General features: G+C 33.2%; 1 protein-coding gene and 1 long non-coding RNA gene across 4 annotated transcripts in view; one reads left to right on the top strand and one right to left on the bottom strand.

Moving 5' to 3' along the window:
- Positions 1-2163: 2163 nt before the first annotated feature.
- Positions 2164-19591, top strand: LOC141448299 (uncharacterized). Of its 2 annotated transcripts, XR_012454938.1 has the most exons (5): positions 2166-2318; positions 11523-11843; positions 15220-15443; positions 16152-16255; positions 19348-19591. It is a non-coding gene; the product is annotated as an uncharacterized lncRNA (long non-coding RNA). The 2 variants fall into 2 exon arrangements; XR_012454939.1 differs by lacking the exon at positions 11523-11843 and having other exon boundaries at positions 2164-2318.
- Positions 16017-20792, bottom strand: part of LOC141448292 (uncharacterized) — a 45348-nt gene continuing 40572 nt past the window's right edge. For both annotated transcript variants that reach the window (XM_074116563.1, XM_074116564.1), the window contains 3 exons: positions 19326-19460; positions 18857-18955; positions 16017-16211 (listed from right to left, as the gene is read on the bottom strand). The gene's annotated coding sequence lies outside the window, so the exon portion shown is untranslated. The remainder of the gene's footprint in view (positions 16212-18856; positions 18956-19325; positions 19461-20792) is intronic.

Below are 20792 nucleotides of genomic sequence, written 5' to 3'. Positions count from 1 at the left end.
TTATTATTCTATCCTATTCATAATAAGAAGAATACAATATCTTTATAACAATCAGTGAAAAAATCTGCTAAGCATGGGGAAAGATTTAATAAGACATAATGAAATTCTCATCTTGAATCTACATTAAATTCTTATTTTCTTTGGGAGGTGGGAAATTTGTAAAGTTTTTAAAATTTCTTCTGTATTTGACCATTCTTCATGATTTTTATCACTTTTTTTTTATATCACATAAAGTTAATAAATTCAAAATATTAAAAATAAAGTTTTGAAAATATATTTAAGCAGATTCCTGATGTGAGTTTTTGCTTTATTTATTTACAAAGAAACCCCATTTGGGAAAGGCATTTTCTGGTCATTTCTAAGGAGTCCATTTTTTCTCATAAACATCAATTTCACTATTATTTCTTTCCATAGTGGCACAAATTTGTAGATGATTCTCTGCCATTCCGTATACATCTATTTTATCACCTTGCTCTGTCAAGAGAAGGCCAAAATTAATACTCAAGGTAAGAATAGCAACCTTCCTTTATTAAGAGTTCGGCAAAACTTCAATCACGACCAACGACTAATCTCATGACATTACGACTAACGACTAAAGGTTAGTTTTAATCATGGAAATTATCACGACTAGTCACCATATGATTGATTTATTGATATGATAATTGAGATTAGTTGTCGTAAAATTCATTACTCGCGCCAAGAACAACAACTAATTTAGTCGTTAATTGTTTTTTTAGTATTTTCAGTTACTCATTATCCTTAGTCGTGAATTCTTCATTTATTTATTCTTGTTTACGACTCACAAGACTTATTTATATTGGACTATCTTACACTCGTATTTACCCATGTTGGTGACTTATTAGCCATACTTAGAACTACTTTACATTCAGGTTTGACCACGTTGGTGATTCATTAGACATACATATGTAGAAGTACTTTACATTCACGTATCTCAGATAAACAGTAAAAAATAAGGGTCTATCTGCATACAAGAAGAAAATGAACATGGCCTGAATAGTTCTCTAATTATGTCATGTGGAGCTCAGGGTAGGTCCTTGGTTTGGACTTCCTTTGATAAACAACCAACCCTACCAAGGAAGTTCAATTCAGCACGCTTTGTGCACAAACCTTCAGCAATGTTTTTCAACGTATACTAACTTCCCTGGCCGGTGAAGGGCTCGCTATAATGATCGATCCGCTTTTTTGTTTTTTTTTGCTCATCTCCAGCTCTTTCACTTTTCAGAAGATCTTTACCTTATTGTTCATCTATCTGTGGATACATTCTTTAAAAAAAACCACAGGTATTCTTATTTCTATGTCAAACCACTAAGAAACTTAAGTATCTAATTTGACACTCTCTAGAATAAACACGCCAAAAACCACGCGAATGAGGTCCGTTATTATTTTATTTAAAATTCAGATATATTTTTGTGATGTTTATTCGTTTCCTTAGATAAATATAGAGAAATAAATAGGGTTGCTTATTGAATTTTATATAAATATTTACTTATCTTTTCTTTTCTTTTTCTAAGTCACTATCAAGTGCCATTATTACAATCGAGCATATTTTGTATTTGAGTTTTCGCCGAAAATACACGCTTCCAGAAATACTCCCCTACCATTTCAGCTCAAATGCCTAAAATACCACTCGCTCAATTTTTTTTTTTTGATCACCTACACCTAATCTTATACATCCAAATCAACATTGGAAATATTTTTTTGTTCAAAATGTTTTAGGGGAGGGTGATAAAGTCAAAAAAAAAAAGGTTACACAACATTTCTTAAAGATGGGTTAAGGCCACTTCTTAATAATAGCAGTGAACAAGAATAATCTCTTGCTTGCTGAAGATTCATTTTCCTAACATCTTTCACTTTATCTCGAATCCTGCTATCTAAAAAAGATTACTTCAATAGAGGTTTAGCTGGATTGATTAGCAATAACAGTCTAAACATTGTAAACATCTAATTTTATAAAGTTTATACTAGTATTAAATAACTTCAAAATGAAATATTTCATTTTCTCAAAATAAAAATAAAAAATATATCCTTTCGAACATAATTAAATCATTTATTTGTGGTAGCATTTTTAATTCGAATTCAAATATGTATATTTAGTTACACCAATTACAAAGCTCCAGATTATGGTGCTTGTGGAACAAGGAAGGTTCTCTTAGGTTATACATCATGTGCTCATCAGTGACACGTCTTTGCTGCGCGAGAGACGTAGATGTATTTGATGTTGATGGTTGTTATAGCTGCAATATTTGCTGCTACTGGTATTTTGTACTTTTGGAGATAGATTTATTAATCTTGCATACGTAAGTTGGAATACTATTTCTCTACTTGAAATACTATAGATATTGTATCTAGTACTAGTGTTTCTTATTTCTATATTCCAGGCATTAATTCTGTGTTTTTGTTAATTATAATTTTAAAATCATTTTATTTTTTAATTTTGTATGATTTCGGGCATATTCTCTTTCTTTCATTGAGAAATGTGTTCATTTTGAATTACCATAAACGAATTAATAGTGGAATAACCATCGTGTTTTGAATGAATTTCCCTGAATCATAATATTATGTACTAAAGAGGTTTAGAAGTGATCCAAAATTGTAAGTTCTTAATAACGTTTGAATTTTATTATTTTTCTGAAATTGCTGTACTGCTTTCAAATAGCTAACATCAAGCTATTAGCTATGATCTAATTTTTAATTCACTCGGCTGTATTTTTTCTTTGCGTATCACTTATGTACATACATAGATCCAGTTTGAGGCTTGTTCGTGGTTTTGTGAATAGCGTCAGAAACTTGGAACATTTTCAAAAATGTCAGGAACTTACTGTTGTGTTTTCTTAAGTTCGCTGAAATTGCCTAAGAGTAGAACTCTATGAAATCTTACTAGTTAAAACTGTCCGGTAGGACAGTTGTATAAGGGTTGACCATCAAAAACTGCACGAAAAAGTGTAACGTTGAAAAACACCCAACTTTGACAATTTTTTTCTATTTTTCTATAAAAGATAAAATTCCCAAATTTTCTTTATAATATAGGGCAAATCCTCCTTTATAACTGTAATTTTTTTGCAACCACCCAGATCTAATAGGTTTCGAGAAAAAAGTTGCCGAAAATGAGCAAAAACGGCTTTTTCAAAAAATGTTCTTGTTCTTGTTCTTCTTCTTCTTCTTGTTGTTGTTGTTGTTGTTCTTGTTACCTTTTTTGTAAACAACGTAGCGCCTAAACGCGTGAACCGATTTTCATGAATGAGGTGTCATTCGATTCGGAATTTTATGTAGATGTGCCTTTTGGGGGTCTCGGCCCTGTACATCGAATGGGAGAGGAGTTAGCCCCCTTTATGTAAGGCCCCCTCCAAAATTATTATTACTAATTACTCTGTAAATCTTGGCCCGATTTTGATAAAATTTGGTAGGATGATAGGGTTAGGGCTCCCCTACCTAACAATAAAGCGACGATCTGCTCTTACACTTGTTAAGGGGAAGTATAGCAATCGTTTCAAATTATCGACACGTGAATCGATTTTCATGAATGAAGTGTCATTCGAATCGAAATTTTGTACAGATTTGTACTTTAAAAGTCTCGACGCTATGCCTCATAAAGAGGGGAGTTCGCCCCACCCAAATAAGGCCCTTTCTAAAACTATTATTACCAATATTTCTACAAAGCTTAGTCCGATTTTGATAAAATTTAGCTCAAATAAGTGGTTAAAGCTCCTCTACGTGGCTGTGAAGTGCCATCATGCTCTTACACCTACTAAGAGGAAGTACTGCAATCGTTAAAATTATCAATGAGTGAACCGATTTACATCAATGAATTGTCGTTCGATTCAAAATCTTTGCCTTTTAGGGAGAAGTACTGTAATCGCAGTTTATTTTTCTTGCTCCTCTTAAAAGGAAGTACTGAAATCGCAGTTTAATTTTGCTATTTACGTACAAATACCTTCCTATTTTATTCAAAACGCTTTCTCAAAAAAATGGTTATTGAGGATGGTTTGGGGACCGCAACTATAACCATTCTTTAAAAAGATCTCTCCAGTGGTAGTTACGGTTCCGACTTAACACCTTATCAGGTTATAATGATAGAATAGCTTATTCCAAATTTTAAAAAATCTGTAAAGCAGACGTAACTTTGCAAATAGACAAAAAGGAAAATCTATCCAAAAGGTACAAAAATATCCTTAACAAAAACTTACAGTTTTAAAAGTTAAGTATAAGGGTTGATTAAACGCCAAAAGGTACACAAATCAGCAGTTCCCAACATTTCATTCATACTTCATTGATATAATTTAAGTAATTTTTGCTGCATTAACTTTTCCTTCACATTTTTTAGAATTTATTAGATGTCACAGACCCTTATGCTGGCCAGTTCATTCATAATATTTTTTTATTATAATTATGATAAAATGAGTGATGAATTATTCTGAGTAGTCACATATACATGCATGTTAAAGTAGAAAAAAACAAAGTTAGAGTCGGCCACTTTTTAAATTTCAATCACGGAGGATTCAAAACAATATTTCAGTCTTAAATTCGTCTTACCGAAATATTCGTGAGCACAAATAACATACATTTAATAACAAGTAGATTATTCAACAATATTTACTCATTTCTCAATTGTAATTTAATTTAGTCCCCCTAATTTTACTTATGGTAAAATACTGGAATAATTAGCTGTCCTAAAAATATGCATATCTTTATTTTCTTTATTTTATATTACATATATATAACATTGTGGGAAGAACACCTAGATTGAGAATGTAATTGAAGAAAACTATATTATTTGCGATAAAGCCAGATTATTTATTACTTATTATTACAAACGTTTGACTACAACATAAAATAACAATTACTTTAATCGAAGAATGAACTTAAACCAATGATTTTTATTTAAAAATAAAAATAAATGCATAAAATCATTGATGTAAAAAAAGTTTATGAATTTTTTAGCCTCTTATTTTTTTTATATTTTTTATAACGTTTTCTTTTTCACCTGTGATTAATAGTTTGATTATTATAGATAAATAGATATTACAGTCAATCTAAGTTAAATGGTGTGCTACTTGAGTAAATATTTTGTAGACGAAAATGGCCAGCATAAGGGTCTGTGACATCTAATAAATTCTAAAAAATGTGAAGGAAAAGTTAATGCAGCAAAAATTACTTAAATTATATCAATGAAGTATGAATGAAATGTTGGGAACTGCTGATTTGTGTACCTTTTGGCGTTTAATCAACCCTTATACTTAACTTTTAAAACTGTAAGTTTTTGTTAAGGATTTTGTACTAGCATTTTTCAAAAACCATTCTCCTTTTACCTCAATACACAAAATGGTAAGTTAGTTCAAAAATTCGCCACGAGGTAGCACTAAACATCCATATACTTATACACCTGTGAAAACTGTTTTTCTTCAGTACGATTTCAGTAATGCAGGAGGATAGATCGCTCTGTCGCTCGTCTCTCCAAACAAACCTACTCTAGTGCTACGTCTCTATCATCAAACTTGACGGTGTCACACACAATGTATGCGACTGTCTTGTCTTTTTCTTACATAATATCGAAGTCACTTTTCAAAATATTCGCCCCCCGCTCCCAAACCTGCAAACTTCACTACTTATATAGCCTGGATGTACTATTGCACACTCGACAAGAAAGATTCTTTTTTGCATTATTTTCCAAAGAAAACAAATTATTTCCGCTCACTTCCGGTATCATTAACTAACACTTACCTAATACCATCTAAATGCCATAATACCTTTTTTAAAAAACACAAAGTAAAAGAGCAATTAAAAGAAACAAAGAAAATTATTAACTAATCAACTTTAGTTCATGCTGCCTCTCCCAAGAAGCGCTACAATCACTGTTTGTATGTACTAGCATTTTTCAAAAACCATTCTCCTTTTATCTCAATATCCAAAATAGTAAGTTAGTTCAAATATTCGCCACGAGGTAGCACTAAACATCCATATACACCTGTGAAAACGGGTCCATTAACCTGGCGGCACTTTGGTTGAATTTTGGGACGAAACTTTTGCGCTGAGCACGAAACACATTGCGCTCTTATGCGCCACCAAGAAAAAATCTAAATTCGCAAAGGAAAAGCCACAATAAGCAATTAAAGTTTTTTTCCCGCCAAAAAAAATTTGACCGGATTTGATTGCAACTAACATCATTATGTTCAGTACTCTTTGCGCTCCATTGCGCCACTTTAAAAAATTCTGTAACTTTAATAATTACGGAGATATGGCCATTCAAAAGATCAAAGGAATTTGCCGCAAACCTTGAATTTCGACCCGGGACTTGGTATAGAACTAGAGGAGAGCTAGCGCCAGCTAGAACCACAAAAAAAATCTAATAAAATATGCACACATTAAGAAATATAAGGAATTAAAGTGCTAAAAAAAGCATTAACTTGGCGGCACTTTGGTGGAATTTTGGAGAAAAAATTATTGCACCCAGCTCAGAACACTTTGCGCTCCTATGCGCCACCAATGAAAAAGCTAGCGCCACTAAGGAAAAGCCTGAAATTTTCATTTAAAGTTACGCGCGAAATTTAAATTCAAAAAAAATGGTTCCTATTTGCGGGCAAATTGGTGCGGTTTTTTCCAAAATACCTAGCATTAGTGTTAGAAACGCTAGCCCCACACAGAAATTGCCAAAAATTAGCATATTTCTAAAGTAATTTACAAATTACTTAACAGATTTTCCCGCCAACTTACCATTAACTTGGCGGCACTTTGGTGGAATTTTGGGGAAAAAATTATTGCACCCTGCTCAGAACACTTTGCGCTCCTATGCGCCACCAATAAAAAAGCTAGCGCCACTCAGGAAAAGCCTCAATTTTCCATTTAAATTTACGCGCGAAATTTAAATTCAAATATAAATGGGTCCTATTTGCGGGCAAATTGGTGCGGTTTTTCCAAAATACCTAGCACTAGTATTAGAAAAGCTAGCCCCACACAGAAATTGCCAAAAATTAGCATATTTCTAAAGTAATTTGCAAATTACTTAACAGATTTTCCCGCCAACTTACCATTAACTTGGCGGCACTTTGGTGGAATTTTGGGGAAAAAATTATTGCACCCTGTTCGGAACACTTTGCGCTCCTATGCGCCACCAATAGAAAAGCTAGCGCCACTCAGGAAAAGCATCAATTTTCCATTTAAAGTTATGCGCGAAATTTAAATTCAAATATAAATGGGTCCTATTTGCGGGCAAATTGGTGCGGTATTTTCCAAAATACCTAGCACTAGTATTAGAAAAGCTAGCCCCACACAGAAATTGCCAAAAATTAGCATATTTCTAAAGTAATTTGCAAATTACTTAACAGATTTTCCCGCCAACTTACCATTAACTTGGCGGCACTTTGGTGGAATTTTGGGGAAAAAATTATTGCACCCTGTTCGGAACACTTTGCGCTCCTATGCGCCACAAAAAGAAATTTTGAATTTACACTAATAGCTGAGATATTGATAATAAAAGATGCACGGACAGACGTAACCATTAAGTTGACGGCACATTGGTGGATTTTTGGAAAAAAAATTATTGCGCCAAGCTCGAAACACTTTGCAATGCCAATAAAAAGCCAGTAACACACCGGAAATGGTAAAAATTCACCAATTATACGCCAAATATAACTTTAACCGGAATTGGTGAATTTTTACCATTTCCGGTGTGTTACTGGCTTTTTATTGGCATTGCAAAGTGTTTCGAGCTTGGCGCAATAATTTTTTTTCCAAAAATCCACCAATGTGCCGTCAACTTAATGGTTACGTCTGTCCGTGCATCTTTTATTATCAATATCTCAGCTATTAGGGTAAATTCAAAATTTCTTTTTGTGGCGCATATTGGCGCTAGCTAACCTGAACAAAATGGAATGAGTTTCAATTCAATTTAGGGCACTTCCGGTTAAAGTTATATTTGGCGTATAATTGGCGAATTTTTACCATTTCCGGTGTGTTACTGGCTTTTTATTGGCATTGCAAAGTGTTTCGAGCTTGGCGCAATAATTTTTTTTCCAAAAATCCACCAATGTGCCGTCAACTTAATGGTTACGTCTGTCCGTGCATCTTTTATTATCAATATCTCAGCTTTTAGGGTAAATTCAAAATTTCTTTTTGTGGCGCATATTGGCGCTAGCTAACCTTAACAAAATCGAATGAGTTTCAATTCAATTTAGGGCACTTCCGGTTAAAGTTATATTTGGCGTATAATTAGCGAATTTTTACCATTTCCGGTGTGTTACTGGCTTTTTATTGGCATTGCAAAGTGTTTCAAGCTTGGCGCAATAATTTTTTTTCCAAAAATCCACCAATGTGCCGTCAACTTAATGGTTACGTCTGTCCGTGCATCTTTTATTATCAATATCTCAGCTATTAGTTTAAATTCAAAATTTCTTTTTGTGGCGCATAAGAGCGCAAAGTGTTCCGAACAGGGTGCAATAATTTTTTCCCCAAAATTCCACCAAAGTGCCGCCAAGTTAATGGTAAGTTGGGGGGAAAATCTGTTAAGTAATTTGCAAATTACTTTAGAAATATGCTAATTTTTGGCAATTTCTGTGTGGGGCTAGCTTTTCTAATACTAGTGCTAGGTATTTTGGAAATAACCGCACCAATTCGCCCGCAAATAGGACCCATTTATATTTGAATTTAAATTTCGCGCGTAACTTTAAATGGAAAATTGAGGCTTTTCCTGAGTGGCGCTAGCTTTTTTATTGGTGGCGCATAGGAGCGCAAAGTGTTCTGAGCAGGGTGCAATAATTTTTTCCCCAAAATTCCACCAAAGTGCCGCCAAGTTAATGGTCACGTCAGTAAGTGCATCTTTTATTATCAATATCTCAGCTATTAGTGTAAATTCCAAATTTCTTTTTGTGGCGCATATTGGCGCTAGCTAACCTGAACAAAATGGAATGAGTTTCAATTCAATTTAGGGCACTTCCGGTCAAAGTAATATTTGGCGTATAATTAGCGAATTTTTACCATTTCCGGTGTGTTACTGGCTTTTTATTGGCATTGCAAAGTGTTTCGAGCTTGGCGCAATAATTTTTTTCCCAAAAATCCACCAATGTGCCGTCAACTTAATGGTTACGTCTGTCCGTGCATTTTTTATTATCAATATCTCAGCTATTAGGGTAAATTCAAAATTTCTTTTTGAGGCGCATATTGGCGCTAGCTAACCTGAACAAAATGGAATGAGTTTCAATTCAATTTAGGGCACTTCCGGTTAAAGTTATATTTGGCGTATAATTGGCGAATTTTTACCATTTCCGGTGTGTTACTGGCTTTTTATTGGCATTGCAAAGTGTTTCGAGCTTGGCGCAATAATTTTTTTTCCAAAAATCCACCAATGTGCCGTCAACTTAATGGTTACGTCTGTCCGTGCATCTTTTATTATCAATATCTCAGCTATTAGGGTAAATTCAAAATTTCTTTTTGTGGCGCATATTGGCGCTAGCTACCCTTAACAAAATGGAATGAGTTTCAATTCAATTTAGGGCACTTCCGGTTAAAGTTATATTTGGCGTATAATTAGCGAATTTTTACCATTTCCAGTGTGTTACTGGCTTTTTATTGGCATTGCAAAGTGTTCCAAGCTTGGCGCAATAATTTTTTTTCCAAAAATCCACCAATGTGCCGTCAACTTAATGGTTACGTCTGTCCGTGCATCTTTTATTATCAATATCTCAGCTATTAGTGTAAATTCAAAATTTCTTTTTGTGGCGCATAGGAGCGCAAAGTGTTCTGAACAGGGTGCAATAATTTTTTCCCCAAAATTCCACCAAAGTGCCGCCAAGTTAATGGTAAGTTGGCGGGAAAATCTGTTAAGTAATTTGTAAATTACTTTAGAAATATGCTAATTTTTGGCAATTTCTGTGTGGGGCTAGCGTTTCTAACACTAATGCTAGGTATTTTGGAAAAAACCGCACCAATTTGCCCGCAAATAGGAACCATTTTTTTTGAATTTAAATTTCGCGCGTAACTTTAAATGAAAATTTCAGGCTTTTCCTTAGTGGCGCTAGCTTTTTTATTGGTGGCGCATAGGAGCGCAAAGTGTTCTGAGCAGGGTGCAATAATTTTTTCCCAAAAATTCCACCAAAGTGCCGCCAAGTTAATGGTAAGTTGGCGGGAAAATCTGTTAAGTAATTTGTAAATTACTTTAGAAATATGCTAATTTTTGGCAATTTCTGTGTGGGGCTAGCGTTTCTAACACTAATGCTAGGTATTTTGGAAAAAACCGCACCAATTTGCCCGCAAATAGGAACCATTTTTTTTGAATTTAAATTTCGCGCGTAACTTTAAATGAAAATTTCAGGCTTTTCCTTAGTGGCGCTAGCTTTTTCATTGGTGGCGCATAGGAGCGCAAAGTGTTCCGAACAGGGTGCAATAATTTTTTCCCCAAAATTCCACCAAAGTGCCGCCAAGTTAATGCTTTTTTTAGCACTTTAATTCCTTATATTTCTTAATGTGTGCATATTTTATTAGATTTTTTTTGTGGTTCTAGCTGGCGCTAGCTCTCCTCTAGTTGTATACCAAGTCCCGGGTCGAAATTCAAGGTTTGCGGCAAATTCCTTTGATCTTTTGAATGGCCATATCTCCGTAATTATTAAAGTTACAGAATTTTTTAAAGTGGCGCAATAGAGCGCAAAGAGTACTGAACATAATGATGTTAGTTGCAATCAAATCCAGTCAAATTTTTTTTGGCGGGAAAAAAACTTTAATTGCTTATTGTGGCTTTTCCTTTGCGAATTTAGATTTTTTCTTGGTGGCGCATAAGAGCGCAATGTGTTTCGAGCTCAGCGCAAAAGTTTCGTCCCAAAATTCAACCAAAGTGCCGCCAGGTTAATGGACCCTGTGAAAACTGTTTTTCTTCAGTACGATTTCAGTAATGCAGGAGGGTAGGTCCTTTGTCGCTCGTCTCTCCAAACAAACCTACTCTAATGCTAGGTCTCTATCGTCAAACTTGAAGGTATCACACACAATGTATGCGCCTGTCTTGTCTTTTTCTTACATAGTATCGAAGTTACTATTAAAAAACTAGAAAGAGGAAGTAGTTTCTATTGTTAATGCCAAGAGTGGACCTTCATCTTTTGATGTCAAAATATTATCTGGAAATCTGCAGCAATATCAGATCGGATTTACTTACTTATTTATTAATTTAAATGATTACGATTTAACTAATTTTTCTGCTATCAACTATTACATAACTTGACTGTCTCACAAGATACCCTCATATTAATTAGGGTTCAGGTCGAAGTATTTATCAGTAACATCAAGTTGAGCGAATAACTGAACATATCGTGCATAAAGTAGAAAACAGTAAGTACACAGCAGCTATATTTCTTGATTTAGCTGATATATCTGACAATTTTGACACTTTGGACTGCTGTACAAAATTAGGTAGACTTACGCTATTAATTACATTATTCAAATCATACGATCTTTTTTACGAGACATAACTTTTGTAGGTAAGATTCATAAAATTTTAATTTATTAATTAAATTTTATTTTGGTAGATTTAAAAATAAATACATTTTTAAAAAACAGCTGGAATCAGCTGCTTAGATAACCTTCACTTACCAGCTGATCATCATGGTCAGTTACCGACGGCCATCTTTAACTCGTTCGTGCTGTCTCTTCATTAACGTGATTTTTTAGGTGAATATTAGTGCGTGTTAAAGTGAAATTCTACTTTATAAATTGAGTTTAAGTTATACTTAGTGCGTGATATACAGTTTTAGTGTAAATAGTGTTGTGAATTATTTTAAAAAGTGTCAAGTGCTATTGGACTGGAGATGTATTGAGATGCTGATGAATTTGGATATTCTTTAAACAAGGTAAGACTTTATTATCAATTATTTAATAATATTTTTATTATTCTTTCATGAAAACGGCATGTTATCATTTAATTAATACTTAATATTATTGCTTCGTCTTGACTACGTTCAGTGTTGGTTAATTCTTTAATTTTGATCACTACAAATTAAAACTGTCCGGTAGGACAGTTGTATAAGGGTTGATCGACAAAAAGTGCACGAAAAAGCGTAACGTTGAAAAACACCCAACTTTGACAATTTTTTTCTCTTTTTCTACAAAAGATAAAATTCCCAAATTTTCTTTAAAATAAAGGGCAAACCCTCCTTTATAGATGTAATTTTTTTGCAACAACCCAGATCTAATAGTTTTCGAGAAAAAAGTTGCCGAAAATGAGCAAAAACGGCTTTTTAAAAAAATGTTCTTGTTCTTGTTACCTTTTTTGTAAACAACGTACCGCCTAAACGCGTGAACCGATTTTCATGAATGAGGTGTCATTCGATTCGGAATTTTATGTAGATGTGCCTTTTGGGGGTCTCGACCCTGTACATCGAATGGGAGAGGAGTTAGCCCCCTTAATGTAAGGCCCCCTCCAAAATTATTATTACTAATTACTCTGTAAATCTTGGCCCGATTTTGATAAAATTTGGTAGGATGATAGGGTTAGGGCTGCCCTACGTAACATTAAAGCGGCGATCAGCTCTTACACTTGTTAAGGGGAAGTATAGCAATCGTTTCAAATTATCGACACGTGAACCGATTTTCATGAATGAAGTGTCATTCGAATAGAAATTTTGTACAGATTTACACTTTAAAAGTCTCGACGCAGTGTTTCATAAGGCTGGAAACATAGTGGAGCGGCGAGCAAAGCGGCGATGATAGCGAAGAGCGAAGCGGCAAAAACAAAAACTAGAAATAGATAGAGTTGCTCTATCTTCGCTTTGCTCGCCACTATGCGCGGTCCCATATGTTAACTTGTGTTTGATTTCGCCGCTTCGCTCTTCGCTATCATCGCCGCTTTGCTCGCCGCTCCACTATGTTTCCAGCCTAAGGAGGGGAGTTCGCTCCACCCAAATAAGGCCCTTTCTAAAACTATTATTACCAATATTTCTCTATAACGCTTAGCCCGATTTTGATAAAATTCAGCTCGAATAAGTGGTTAAAGCTCCTCTACGTTGCTGTGAAGTGCTATCATGCTCTTGCATCTACTAAGAGGAAGTACTGCAATTGTTTAAATTATCAATGAGTGAACCGATTTAAATCAATGAATTGTCGATTAAAAAATCTTTGCCTCTTTGCCTTTTAGGGAGAAGTACTGCAATCGCAATTTATTTTTCTTACTCCTCTTAAAAGGAAGTACTGAAATCGCAGTTTAATTTTGCTATTTACGTACAAATACCTTCCTATATTATTCAAAACGCTTTTTCAAAAAAATTGTTATTGAGGATGGTTTGGGGCACCGCAACTCTTTAAAAAGATCTCACCAGTGGTAGTTATGGTTCCGACTTACCACCTTATCAGGTTATAATGATAGAATTGCTTTTTTTTTTTTTTTTTTTTTTAATATATGATTTAAGGCGCGTCAACATCTAAGGTTATTGGCGCCCGGAGCTTTTTTCAGTGCACTGCCGGCCTCCGGACAGTGTTCTCTCGTTACAGACAACACTGTCCATCACCGGACAGTGAGCTGTAAAAAGCTCCTAGGAAGAGAAAATCTAAGGGTCAGCTGCTGGATTAGAACCCGGGACCTCCGCGTGAGAATCCAATACGCTAACCGCATAGCTAATCCCTTCCCTCATAGAATTGCTTATTCCAAATTTTAAAAAAAATCTGTAAAGCAGATATGTAACATTCCAAATAGACAAAAAGGAAAATCTATCCAAAAGGTACAAAAATCTCCTTAACAAAAACTTACAGTTTAAAATGTTAAGTATAAGGGTTGATTAAACGCCAAAAGGTACACAAATCAGCGAGTACCCAACATTTCAATAATATTTAAGTAATTCTACTGCATTAATTTTCATTAATAAGTTATTTTTTAGAATTTATTAGATGTCACAGACCCTTATGCTGGCCATTTTCGTCTACAAAATATATGTTCAAGTAGCACTGTAGATTGACTGTAATATCTAGTTATTTATAATAATCAAACTACTAATTACAGGTTTAAAAGAAAAACGTTATAAAAAATATAAAAAAAAATATGAGGCTAAAAAATTCAAAACCTTTTTTAGAAAATGCTTACACCAACACACATCAATGATTTTGTTTATTTTATTTATTTATTTTTATTTTTAAATAAAAATCGTCGGTTTAAGTTCATTCTTCGATTAAAGTAATAGTTATTTTATGAAGTAGTCAAACGTTTATAATAATAGGTAATAATTATCTGGCTTTATCGCAAATAATATAGTTTTCTTCAATTACATACTCAATATAGGTATTCATCCCACAATGTTGTATATATGTAGTATAAAGTAATTAAGATATGCATATTTTTAGGACAGCTAATTATTCCAGTATTTTACTATAAGTAAAATTAGGGGGACTAAATTAAATTACAATTGAGAAATGAATAAATATTGTTGAATAATCTGCTTGTTATAACTGTGTGTTATTTGTGCTCACGAATATTTCGGTAAAACGAATTCAAGACAGTCTACTCTAACTTTGTCTTTTTCTACTTTAACATGCATGTACGTATATGTGATTTATCATAATTATAACAAAAAAATATTATGAATGAAGTGGCCAGCATAAGGGTCTGTGACATCTAATAAATTCTAAAAAATAACTTATTAATGAAAATTAATGCAGTAGAATTACTTAAATATTAATGAAATGTTGGGTACTCGCTGATTTGTGTACCTTTTGGCGTTTAATCAACCCTTATACTTAACATTTTAAACTGTAAGTTTTTGTTAAGGAGATATTTAAATTGATTTCTAAACTTTCTTGATGAATTCTTTTGATCTTTTGTTTTAAATCGACCATGAGTTCAAAATTAGTATTCTTGGTTTACCTATGTTCTTTTTTGGAATTGATTTCTAAATATTTCTTTTCTCAAATGTGCTTTATTTTAATTATATAGTTCCATTTATAGAACTCTAAGTAGAATATTTAAATCCAAACTCAGAAACTCATGATGTGGAGTCCTTAGATATTAGGGGTAGATTCAGAAATAAATAATTGATACCTACTTCAACTTTCGTAAAGAACGAACGAAGGTCTTTCCTCTTTCGGTGAATGTTCAGACGGTTTTCCTGTTTGATAAAAATATTACTAGCACTAAAGTTTGAACCTCCTAGATATGAGTAATAACTTCCGATGTTTTCAATAAATGTAATATCTATCCACAGTTTGGGTATAATGTATTTCTTTTCTTTTATTCTACCATAGGTTTTCTTTAATGTTCACTACTATCAAATCAGGCAAAAACCCCACTGCACTCCATGAAAGCGTTTTCGTTAGAATCTAGGTTGCCTGTCTTTGGTCTTGTATGTTATGGGGATGTACTGAATCTCTGCTGGAACTCGACGAAGCCCCTTGGCTGGCTGTGGGTACAAATCAAGTGATGGGGCTATTCTATTATTGTAACTTCCAATTACTTCTCTAAATTGTTGGTAAGTAAATTTACTGATTCTCCATTAATTTAGATTATAAAATAAGCGTTGGTTTTTTTGTTAACTCATTACAAAAAAAATTTCCTCCGAGTCAAGAAAATTCATTTGCTTTAAGAAAATGAATTCGTTTATGAAATTTTTCTACTCCTAATGCTACTTTGTTTTAAATATTTTATTGGCAATCTATTTCATTATATAAGGAAACTGACTTGAAAAGCAAATAAATTAGAGTTGACGCGGAAAAAATTATTTGAATGTAATGAGCATCTGAAATATAAATAAATAACTTACTTAGATTTGCAGGGCGTGCGAATATTACTTTCTTTACAAAAAAATTCGCCAGCTCATATTTAAAACATAAAGTTTGCCAAGCAAATTGTATTAGTGAAAGATTGAGAGCAATTTATTGAATTGCTCAAGATTTTATTTTTGGCTAGCTAATCATGTATCTTTATATAATAATACAAAATTAAAAAAATGAAAATTGCGGTACTTATAGAAGGAATTTTTTCTTTTTTAATAAAGTACCTTAATCAGTAGGTGAACAGGGAAACCAACAGTAAGAACAAAATATTAGTTCATTATAGTTTTTATTATAACTTTTTTAACTACAATAAATTACAATTTGTTTTAAATTATCATTTTTCTTATAGTTAATACAATTCAAACTAATTTATTGTTGTTTGATTATTCATAATGTTCCTCTAGGCAAGACACAGAATATAGATCAGGGTCCGAAAGTGATGTAGAACTGGATCCAACTAATGTCTTGAAACAGAAGAGCACAATTGGCCTATTATGCACTGTTACAGGTATGATAAAGTATCTAAAGTAATATAATTGGTTTATCTTTTAACCAGTTAAGCTAGCTAACTGTTACACAGGTTATATATAAGAATTTAATCGGTTACACTGGCTGACTGCTTTTACTAGTTAACTAGTTAAAACAGTTGCACCAGTGTAACCAGTTCATACAGTTATGCTCGGTTAACTGGTTAAACTAACTACTTAATCGGTTTTATCGGTTGACACTGATTAATCGGTTAAACTGGTTTTACTGGTTGACTGGTTAATCACTTAAACTTGTTACTAGTTAATCGGTTAAACTAGTTTAATTGGTTACCACCAAACTTATCCACCACCACCTAGCCTATCAACTTATTTTCTTCATTTATCCACTAATTGTTTTACGTATCCACTTATATCTCATGTAGGCTGGAAGTTAGATCAATAAGTGGATAGATGAATACAATAAGTTGATAAGTGAATAAAATAAATGATGGGTTAAGAGAAACAATCGGATAAATGGCAAAGGTAACCAGTTGAACTAGATTAACTAGTAGAACTAGTTTAACGAGTTTAAAGGAATAACTAGTTAAACTAGTTAGCCAGTTAAACCGTTTAACCGATTAAGTACTTAACCAGATAAACTGGTTAACAAAGTAGCTAGTTTAACCGATTAACTAGTTGACTAGATAAACTAGTCTGTTACTAGTAAAAACGATTACCTAGCTAACCAATTAAATTATCTGAACCTGTTAGAAAGGTTAACTGATAAAGTATTTTAACAGTTTACCCGATTTACTTTTTTAACAGTATAACCTATTTAACGTAGTTATCTGGTATAATCGGCTAATGGGTTAACTAGTTAAATGATTAAACTAGTTTAACTAGCTTATTTGTTTAACTAGTTGATCGGTTAAACTGGCTAACTGGTTAAGGTATAACTGGGTAACTAGTTAATCGGTTAAACTTGTTAACTGTTATCGGAGATACTAGCAATTGGTTAACTGGTTAAACTAGTTTAATTGGTTACCTTTGTCATTTATTAAATTATATCTTTCACCTATCAATTTATTTTCTTTACCTGTCAATTTATTCTTCCACTTCTTGATCCTCCGCTTATCCGCCTCTGTTAGAGATAAGTGGATTGGTAAGAGAATAAGTGGACAAATGAAGAAAATAAGTTGTAAGCTGAAACGAAATGACAAAGATAACCAGTTGAACTAGTTTAACAAGTTTCGCCACTTAACCAGTTGGCTAGTTTGACCGAGAACAGTTAACAAGTTTAACCATTAACTTCCTACCCAGTTAGCCTTGACCAGTTAGCCAGTTTAACGATCAACTAGTTAAACCAGTAAGCCAGTTTAATCAATTAACTAGTAAATCAGGTCGACTAGTTAAACCCATCAGTCGATTGAACCAGTTAACTAGTTGATAGATTATACTGGTTAACAAGTTAATTGGTTAAACTGGTTAACTAGTTTATCGGTTATCCTGGCTAACTGGTTCCATTAGTTAAATTGGTTAACTAGGTAATTAATTTTACTGGATGGCTAGTTTAACTGGCCGATTAGTTAATCGGCAAAAGTGGCTGGCTGCTTTGTTAACCAGTTTATAACTGGATAGGTTAGGCTAGGCTAGATTAGATTAGACTAGGTTAATTAGGCTAGGGTAGGTTAGGTTAAGTTAAGTCCAGATTAATTAAGCTAGGGTAGGTTAGGTTATGTTAAGTTAATTTAAGGCAAGCTAACCTACCCCCCCCTTTACTTAGGTTAAGTTAGGCTAGGTTAACCTAACCTAACCTAACCAAATCGATTTACTAGTTAACCAGTTAAACCGGGTTCCAGTTTAACCAGTTAACTATTATTCAGCTAAACCGGCTACGCAGTTCAAACGATTAACTAGTTAACCAGTTAAACCAGTCAGCCAGTTTAACCCGTTAACTAGTTAATCAGCTGAACCAGTTACCCAGTTCAACTAATCAACTAGTTAAACAGTTTAACCAGTCTGCCAGTTTAACCGGTTAACTAGTTAATCAGTACAACCAGTTACCCAGTTCAACCAATCAACTAGTTAACCAGCTTAACCAGTCTGCCAGTTTAACCGGTTACCTAGTTAATCAGCTGAACCAGTTGCCCAGTTCAACCGATTAACTAGTTAACCAGTTTAACCAGTCAGCCAGTTTAACCGGTTAACTAGTTAATCAGTTTATCTGGTTTACGGGCTAAAAGGTTTATTCAACCCGGTTAACTAGTTAATAGGTTTTTATTGGCTGACTAAGCCAAGATAACTTATTAACTATTTATCCAGTTAGCCTATTTAACCGGTAAACTAGTTAACCAGTTAAACCTGTCAACCAGATAAACCATTTAACCGATTAGCTAGTTACCTATCCAGTTCAACGGATAAACTATTTTACTAGTTAAACCAGTTAGCCAGTTTAACTCAATAAACTAGTTGGCTGTTTGGATTACCAGTAAACCTGTTGTACAGATACACCAGTAAAACAAATTTAACCGATTAACTGGTTATGCAGTTTATCCGATGAACTAGGTAACCTGGTAGCTGTTAGCCACGTAGCCAGTTTAGCTGATTACATGCAACATGCAAAATAATTTTAAAGGACTTACGTGAAAGGTGGAAGTAAATATTTAGTGCCACCGTCCTGAGAGAAGGATTCTTCCTTGTTCACTGCCTGTACAGTTCTCAAATGGTATTCCTCTTGCTTCCTAAACCAAAAATTTATTTTATTATATAAACTATTTTAATAAATTGTATAATATGTATAATAAAATTTATAGCTTTTTAGTTTTTTTTTTATATTCGTAATAATATCTATTTATTTTTCTTCTTCTTCTTCTTATTATTATTATTTATTTGTAAAACAAAACATTTCCTAATAAGTGATGCATTTTCAATTGATCTGTTCTTACTAAGATAAATGGAAAATTTAAATAAAATGGAAAAATAAAGCAAACAAATGTAAAGAGACTGATCATGCTTGATTTTTATCTCATTTCGTAAATTTGAAAAGGAGATCACAAACGTTTAAGAGAATTTTTTTAAAAAAACTGATTTTAAAAATAAAATTTCACTAACCTTTGTCCAATTATCTTTACAGGTATTGCCATCAACAGAAGTAGTGTCAATTCCCATCCAGAAATCAATGCTGTGCAAAGTGTTGCAATGAAAGAGATGCTTGCTATCAACACGAGCACCTCTAAAACCAGCTACCTGAAATAATGTCATATTTTTCTTATCTAATTCAAATAACTAAAGATTAAACTTAAATTTTGTTAACGTCTTAAACTGTAGAACGTATTATAATTATTTAATCTTAAATAAAAATATTTATTTCCAAAGAACTTAATTGTCTGTTTTCTTCTCCTTTCCCTTAATTTACAGTAGTAGCCTAACCTATGGTACTCCAACATTGTGTATGTTATTATATCAGCTAAATTCTCAGTTATCGATGGTAAATAAATAAATGCATTTACCCATATTAAATCTACAATAACTGAATCAGTATCAGCTAAATTAAAAACATTCAAGCATATTGGACATAGAAAAAGAGTTACGTATACAATTAACAGGATTCAGGGAGACATAGTGTATAGTATACCATTTATAATATCTAGTTAGATTACCCTGAAGAGTTATACATTTACATAAGATAAAAGTGAATCCTTTTAATTGTACTCTATATAATAGCTTAGCTTATGAACAAGTAAGCTGATTAGATCAAATGCATAAGAGATATTGTCGATAAGATAAACGACGTCAATACAACAGTACTTGATCTTTTCCAAGCAATAAAGTACGAAACTTTTTAAACAACACGATAGTAATAGTTGTTCGAGTATTTAAAAAAATTAATATCGTTAGCATAGGTAAGAAAAGAAGTTCAGAGAATATAGAAACAACACCGTTAATGAACAAAAAGCAAGAAATGGTCCAATGAACCAGAGGAACGCCTGAAACTGCTTCATTACTGCAATAACTACTTAAAGTATTTGTTTTCGAGTCGTTCTATTCATTAGGAAATCAAGAATCCAGTTTGGAAGGTTTCTAATTCACCTATAATGCCTCAGCTCATGAAGTAAGCTGACTTAATTAAATACATTGGAGATGTTGTCGATAAGATAAACGACATCAACACGACAGTACTTAATCTTAATCAAGCAATAAAGTAAGTAATTTTCAAACAACACGATAATAATTGTTGATCGACCGGCAAAGGAACCACACTGCTTAGAACACACTGAAGTTTTAAATAAATTAGAGCTGGATCTAATTTTGGTACCCAATTTACATTATATACTTCCAGAAAGAAATAAATCATTCCGTATTCTAAAAAATCTATTCCGTTTTTCACAAAGATTGTTTCAATTATAACCATGTATCTTTTCAAAGTAAGTGTATGTTAAATTAAAATATACTTTTAATGCTGCAGGCGGATCTCTGACCAAACAATTTACTAATCTAACCGCTGAATATTGTTTATTGTCAAACCAGTGCAGAGCTTGAGATTATATACTTTTAACTTTTATTAGCTTTCAATCGTAA

The sequence above is a fragment of the Rhodnius prolixus genome, unplaced genomic scaffold, assembly GCF_049639745.1.
Source record: "Rhodnius prolixus isolate KJV_2025 unplaced genomic scaffold, Rpr scaffold_19, whole genome shotgun sequence".
Classification (NCBI taxonomy): domain Eukaryota; kingdom Metazoa; phylum Arthropoda; class Insecta; order Hemiptera; family Reduviidae; genus Rhodnius; species Rhodnius prolixus.
Note: the sequence above shows the minus strand (reverse complement) of the source record. Positions and strands in the feature narration are given on the sequence as shown.